This window comes from Myotis brandtii, unplaced genomic scaffold, assembly GCF_000412655.1.
Source record: "Myotis brandtii unplaced genomic scaffold, ASM41265v1 scaffold422, whole genome shotgun sequence".
Taxonomy (NCBI): domain Eukaryota; kingdom Metazoa; phylum Chordata; class Mammalia; order Chiroptera; family Vespertilionidae; genus Myotis; species Myotis brandtii.
In genome coordinates this window covers 359,859-366,850 of record NW_005366171.1, presented here as the reverse complement: position 1 = coordinate 366,850, position 6,992 = coordinate 359,859, and positions in this window count along the sequence as shown.

Below are 6,992 nucleotides of genomic sequence, written 5' to 3'. Positions count from 1 at the left end.
AACATCGATCAGCCGCCTCCTGCACATCTCCCACTGGGGATGTGCCCGCAACCCAGGTACATGCCCTTGACCAGAACCAAACCTGGGACCCTTCAGTCCGCAGGCCGACGCTCTATCCACTGAGCCAAACCGGTTTTGGCTTTGTCTCATATTTTAAAAAATAATTTTCCAATTTGCCTTCTATCTTTCAACTTTTTATGGTGTTTATTTTTATACAGAAGTTTTATTTTTAAATAGTCATTTATCAATCTTTCCTATTATGTTTTCTGATGCTGAGAAAAAGTTAGTAAGTTCTTCCCCAAGCCACAATTATAATCACCAATGATTTAGTATTTCGTGATTTCAGCAAGAATTTATTTTGGTATAGTAAGTGAGGTAGGAATCCAGGTCTTTTTTCAAATGGCTAGCTAACTGTCTTAACTTCACTTACTAATCTAATTTAAAAGCTACCTTCACAGACATAAACTCCCCATAAACACTTGGTTCTCAGTGTGGAGCTGGATTCTTCCCATAGTTCTTTTGTACCAGTAATGTATGCATTTTCATTGCTTTAACTTTATAATGCATTTTAATATCTGCTCGATCAAGCTGCTTTCATTAGTCTTTCTCAAAAATTTTGAGTACTTTTATTTATATATTTTTGTACTTGTAAAGTTGAAAAGAAATTTTGTTGGGCTTTTATTGGAACTGCACTGAATATGTGCACAGACATAGACTATGACCTCTTTCTATATACACACAGTCTTTCTATCCTAAAACAATATGGGCCCCCTCCTTTATGGTCTTTGGTAAAATCTTATAATTTTGTAAATTTCATTATTTGTGTTATAAACAACTGGTGATTTTTCAGTTGTTATAGTAAATTATATCTTTTCCTATTCTAGCACATGTGCACAAGGAGACATATGCCAGGACTGTAAAAAGAAAAATAGTATGTGATCTAAATGTCCACCAATAGGGGGAAAGGATTAAATGAACAACCATCAAATTGTAACATTTTCAAACAATGGACTATGATACAGTGGTTTAAATGAGTGATCTAGATCTGCATGTATTAATATGGATCAATTTTGAAATCACAGTAATTAATTTTTAAAAGGTTGCCAAATAAGTATAGAATGATCTCACTAATATAAAATGTTATCTAAGACAATATATGTTTTATGGATATGAACATATTGGGAAAAGGAAGAATTCTATACTCAGGAAGAATCCTAATACTAACTCTCTCTCTTTGAAAATGTGGCTTAACCAAAATCAGAGTTTACTCTTCTGCTGTGATGGATAATCCCAGGCTGGTTCAAGCACATCAAGCCCCTGCTCCTTCTGTTTACTCAGACATCCTTAGCCATGCATTAACTCATGGGCACATGACAACTGCTCCACCGCTGGATACCTCATCTGTATTCCCGACTGGACAAAGGGCAAGGGCAAAAGACATAGAAGGTGTGTCCCAACTGAGCATACCGCCCTTTAGGAGTTTTCCCAGGAGCTACACTCAACAAAGTCTGCTTATATCTCACTGACTAGAACTGAGTGATAGCAGTCCTCCTTATCTGCAGGGGATACGGTCCAAGACCCCCAGTGGACACCTGAAACTGGGGATATATATTGGGTGGGGCAAGTAGGTTTACAGTTGTGAGTACTCGAAACACAGTTTATTCTTGTATTGTTATTTATTATTGTATTATTCTATTATTTTCCATACAAGCAACTGTAAACCTACTTTTGCACCAATCTGTACTGTTCCCCCTCCCCCATACATACATACATACCTTTTACTTAAAGGAAGCACTTCATGCCTTCTCTTTGGCTTAATCTGAATTGCTAGCATCACTACTTTTGTGTGTTGGAGCCATTCTTAAATAAATAAGAGCAACTTGAAATCAAGCACCACAATACTGCAACGTGGATCTGATAACCCAGATGGCTAGTAAGTGACTACCTGGTGGGGAGCGAATATGTTGGACAAAGGGAAGAGTCATGTCCCCTGCAGGATGGATCAGAACGGCTAGAGATTCACCATGCTACTCAGAATGGTGAGCAATTGAAAGCTTATTATTTCTGGAATTTTCCATTTAATACTTTTGGACTATGGTTGACTGTGGTTAACTGGGATAGGATAAGTGGGTACTACTATACATAGTTAACCCTATATAGCAGCGGTTCTCAACCTGTGGGTCGTGACCCCTTTGGCGATCAAATGACCCTTTCACAGGGGTCGCCTAAGACCATCCTGCATATCAGATATTTACATTACGATTCATAACAGTAGCAACATTACAGTTATGAAGTAGCAACGAAAATAATTTTATGGTTGGGTCACAACATGAGGAACTGTATTTAAAGGGCCAGAAGGTCGAGAACCACTGCTATGGGGTCTTGTCTGGATTTTTTTGGAAAGCACCTTGTAGATTTTCAACAAAGCAGGTGAGGTTTAGCAGTATTCAGGGGACTGTGCTTACTTCAGACTCTTTTAGTAGCAGGTTGTATGCATTAGCATCAGCCCTCAGGATGTAACTATAGGCCCAGTCAGTGCTTGCTGGAGGGCACAGTTGCCTTGAGTCAGGAGATGATGGGGAAAACCTGGTAATTATGTGCATTTGGGGCAACCCCTATTTTTTGCTTGGAAGTTTGAAGATTTAGACACTGCAATGATTCTTTTTTTGGTGATTCTAACCCAGTTTTCTTTTCGTTTTTAATCCTCACCCAAGGACATGGTTTTATTTATTTTTAGAGAGAGAGGAAGAGAGAGACAGAGAAAAAAAGAAACATGGATTGGTCGTCTCCCGTACATGCCCTGACATGGGATCCATGTCCTGACCAGGAATCGATGCCCTAACGGGGAATCAAACTCGAAACCTTTTGGTGTACCAGACGACGTTCCAACCAACTGAGACACCCAACCAGTTTTCTTTTTAAGAAGAGTTAGTGTCCTAACATGTCAATACTTTTTATGTGGTCAATTATATTAACTGATTCTCACTCATTCATCTCTACCTTTTACTCTGATGCCTAATAATAAAATAAGTGTATTTTTCTGGCATCTCATATACAACTAAAAGGCCAGAATAAGTCATTGTTTTTGCATGGACCACATTATCTGAACATACATTTAACTAGACTTTTTAACTGTGTGTACAAGTAATTTGGCATTGGGAACAGTTTCAAGAAAATATTTTTCTATGTTTTATTACTGATATATCAGAAACAGAAAAAAAAAACTTTATTGTATCCCTATGATGGCTTTGACAATACAGATTTTCTGGACATATACATGCTCTGCATAGTACCCTTGTCAACTGCCTACGTGACAATATTTTCTCCCAGACGGTGTCTTTGAACTTTGTGTAAAAGAGTAGTAGATTCCAGGTTTGAGGGAAATGGCTCAGCATTTCCTTTAGCATGATTACCGACATTTGTTATTTATTTATTCATTATAGTTCATAATTTAGACATTAAGTTTCTGCTTTCTTTTGATCAAATTACATTTTGGGGAGATTCTCCTAGAATTATAGCTGAATTTTGTATGATCAATTATTCTGGAAAAAACATACAAAATCATTCCAAAATTAAGACACAGAGGTCAACTTAAGTTATATTTAAGTTGCTGTTGTGCTGTGTTGAGCTTCATAATTGTGAAATTAGTTTATTTTCTTATACTGATCACATCGACTTATTTTTTTTATTATTAAATCTTTATTGTTCAGATTATTACATTTGTTCCTCTTTTTTCCCCCCATAACTCCCCTCCACCCAGTTCCCACCCCACCCTCCGCCCTCACTCCCCACCCACTGTCCTCATTCATAGGTGCGCGACACATCAACTTATTGATGAAAACATGTAGGCGTTTAATCGTGAAAACATTTGTTCCTTCAGGCCATTTCACATGTCAGTGGAAACTCTGTGTGCCATTTCATTTGGATTTACCAGATGACAAGATCTGTCATATCCACTAAAATGAGATTTGATAAATAGGGAAGTAAAAACCCCCCAAAAAACCCTCTCACATAGTTGTACTCATTACTTGTGATTCAACTTCAGTTTTGTGCCCTATAAATATAATCCTATATAATAAAAGGCTAATATGCAAATTGTCCTCTCAGGAGTTTGACCAACTGGGAGTTCAACGGACTGGGAGTTTGTCCGCTCACTATGACATGTGCTAACCACCAGGGTGCGGCATGGAATAAAGGAAGACCCCGGCCAGCAGCCAGGGTAAGGAAGGCCCCAGCTGGCAGCTGGAAGGCCTCGATTGGCCCTGACCGCCAGCCAGCCTAGGGACCCTACCTGTGCACGAATTTTGTGCACTGGGCCTCTAGTAGATCATTACTGAATGCACTTCTCATTAAAAAAATGTGACTGCCAGAGGCCTAGGGGCTGTGAGAAGGAGTCAAAAGAGCCAACCTGGGCAGGGATTAGAACAAGGAAACAGCTGTCAGATGCTTCCAAGAGTAGGGGGAGAGGTGGCCTCTGGAAAGTCCCAGGAGAGAAGGAGTCAGCTTCAGGTAGCTGCCACACTTAGAAGCACTAACATCCACTCTAACTTTAACAGTCAAATTAAGACACTGGGCCTTTATCCACCCCACCTTCCTCTTCACTCTGCTCTGGAGAGGCCATAAACATCATCTGAGAATCAAGAAAGGAGGAGGAGGAGACAGGAAAAAAGAGAACTCAATCATGTGCCCTCCACCAATGCAGGCTTTCTAGTCTGAAACAAAACTCAAATTGGGAAAGAAAAAAAATTACATTTATGGAAGCAACCTAGGCGTCCATTGATAGTCGATAGGTGAATGGATAAAGAAGTTGTGGTATATATACACAATGAAATACTACACCACGTTAAAAAGAATGAAATCTTGCCATTTGCAACAACATGGAGGGATCTAGAGGGTATTATGCTGAGTGGAATAGGTTAGGCAGAGGAAGACAAATACTGTATGGGTTCACTTACATGTGGAATCTAAAAACAAAACCAAAGAAACAAAAACAAACTCATAGAAACAGAAACCAAAAGAATGGTTACCAGAAGGAAGGGGTTTAGGGGAGGGGGGCGGTGGAAAGGGGAAGAGGAATTTAGTCAACAATATTGTGATAAGTTTACACAGTGATAGATGATTACTAGAATTAGTGGGGTGATCACATTGTAATGTATAAAATGTCAAATCACTCTATTGTGCACCTGAAACTATATAACCAATATAAGATTGTATACCAACTATGTTTAAATTAAAAACTACATTTAATCAAGTTTAGAGTTTTATAGTGTAGAGGACTGAAAATTTAAATGCCAAGAATAAGAAAAAATTTATTTTATAGAGAACTCACTGAAATTTCACCCAGAAACATGAAGATCAAGTTGAAATCCAGGTTTGAAAGTGTAGTTGTATAAGGTTGTTTCTATTTGCATTCTACTAAGTCCAGCTCATTCAATAAAACTTAAGTTTGTCTATGGGATTTAATGTTCTGGAAATTTTTAAATTTTAATACAGTAAAATATGTCAATAATATTTATTTTATATATATTTGTGCCATGTATTAAGAAATCCTTTCTTATCCAATGTCATAAATATTTTATTCAATATTTTCTTCTCAAAATTTCAAAGTTTTGTTTTAAACATTCACATTTTGATGTACCAGGAGCTCACTTATTTTATGTATGTGTGAGATAATGAACTCAGTTTTTTATATGGGTAACCAATGATCCCACCTTCATATATTCAGTCACCCATCATTTTCCCCACTGATTAGTAATGTCACTTTTGCAATAAATTAAGTTTTCATACTTTCTTGGGTCTATCTGTGGGCTTTTGATTCAATCCTTTGGCCCATATAACAGTGACTTTATATCTTAGGTTCATAACCTTACCTAATAATAGACAAACATGTAAATTGACCGTACCTTCGCTACACGAACCAGCCAATCAGGAGAGTATGCAAATTAACCCAACAAAGATGGCGGTTAATTTGCATACGCAGGCTCCAAGCGGTGGAGCGAAGCCTAAGGTCTCCGGGCCAGAGCAGCGAAGCCTGATGGCTCCGGGGTCGAAGCAGCAAAGCCTGACAGAAGCCCTGTGTGTTTATGTCGCCCGTCAGGCCCCAGCAGCCCCAAGCCATGCCACCTCGGTGCTGGGGCTGCTCGGGGCCGGATTGGAGACACAAACACGCAGGGGAGCCCGGCACCCAGCAGCCCCAAGCCCCGCAGTGGCGGTGCTGGGGCTGCTGGGGGCTTGATCGGAGACACAAACCAGCAGGCCCGGCACCCAGCAGCCCCAAGGCCCACCACCTCGGTGCTGGGGCTGCTGGGGGCCGGGTCAGAGACACAAACATGCAGGCCTGGCACCCAGCAGCCCCAAGCCCTGCCATCAAGGTGCTGGGGCTGCTGGGGGTATCAGAGACACAAACCCGCAGGACCAGCACCCAGCAGCCCCAAGGCCAGCCACCGCAGTGCTGGGGCTGCTGGGGGCAGGATCGGAGACACAAACCCGCACGGGGGGCCAGCACCCAGCAGCCCCAAGGCCCACCACCTCGGTGCTGGGGCTGCTGGGGGCCGGGTCAGAGACACAAACATGCAGGCCTGGCACCCAGCAGCCCCAAGCCCTGTGGCCTCGGTGGAACTGAGGCCACTGGGGCAGCAGTGGAGACAGAAATCTGCAGGAAACCGATGGAAAGGGAGATAAACTTTCATAACTTTATCTCCCTTTCCACAAGATGAGAAAACAGACCCTGATTTATTTTGTGATATGTCCCACACCTTTCTACAAGCACAGGGTATGTTATGACCACTCTGAGGAAGGGCTGGTCAGAATACTGTCTCCAGGGAATAACGCTACTGTGGCAAATCATCTGAGAGAGGAAACAAGCTTTTGTTGGGTTTATTGTGAAGGCCAGAGAACATGCCACCTCAACAAATGCCATGTTTTTATTTTGATGATCTTGAGCTGCAGATGCTTGACAAACAGCAAATGCAAGGAGAGGCTTTCACTGAAGT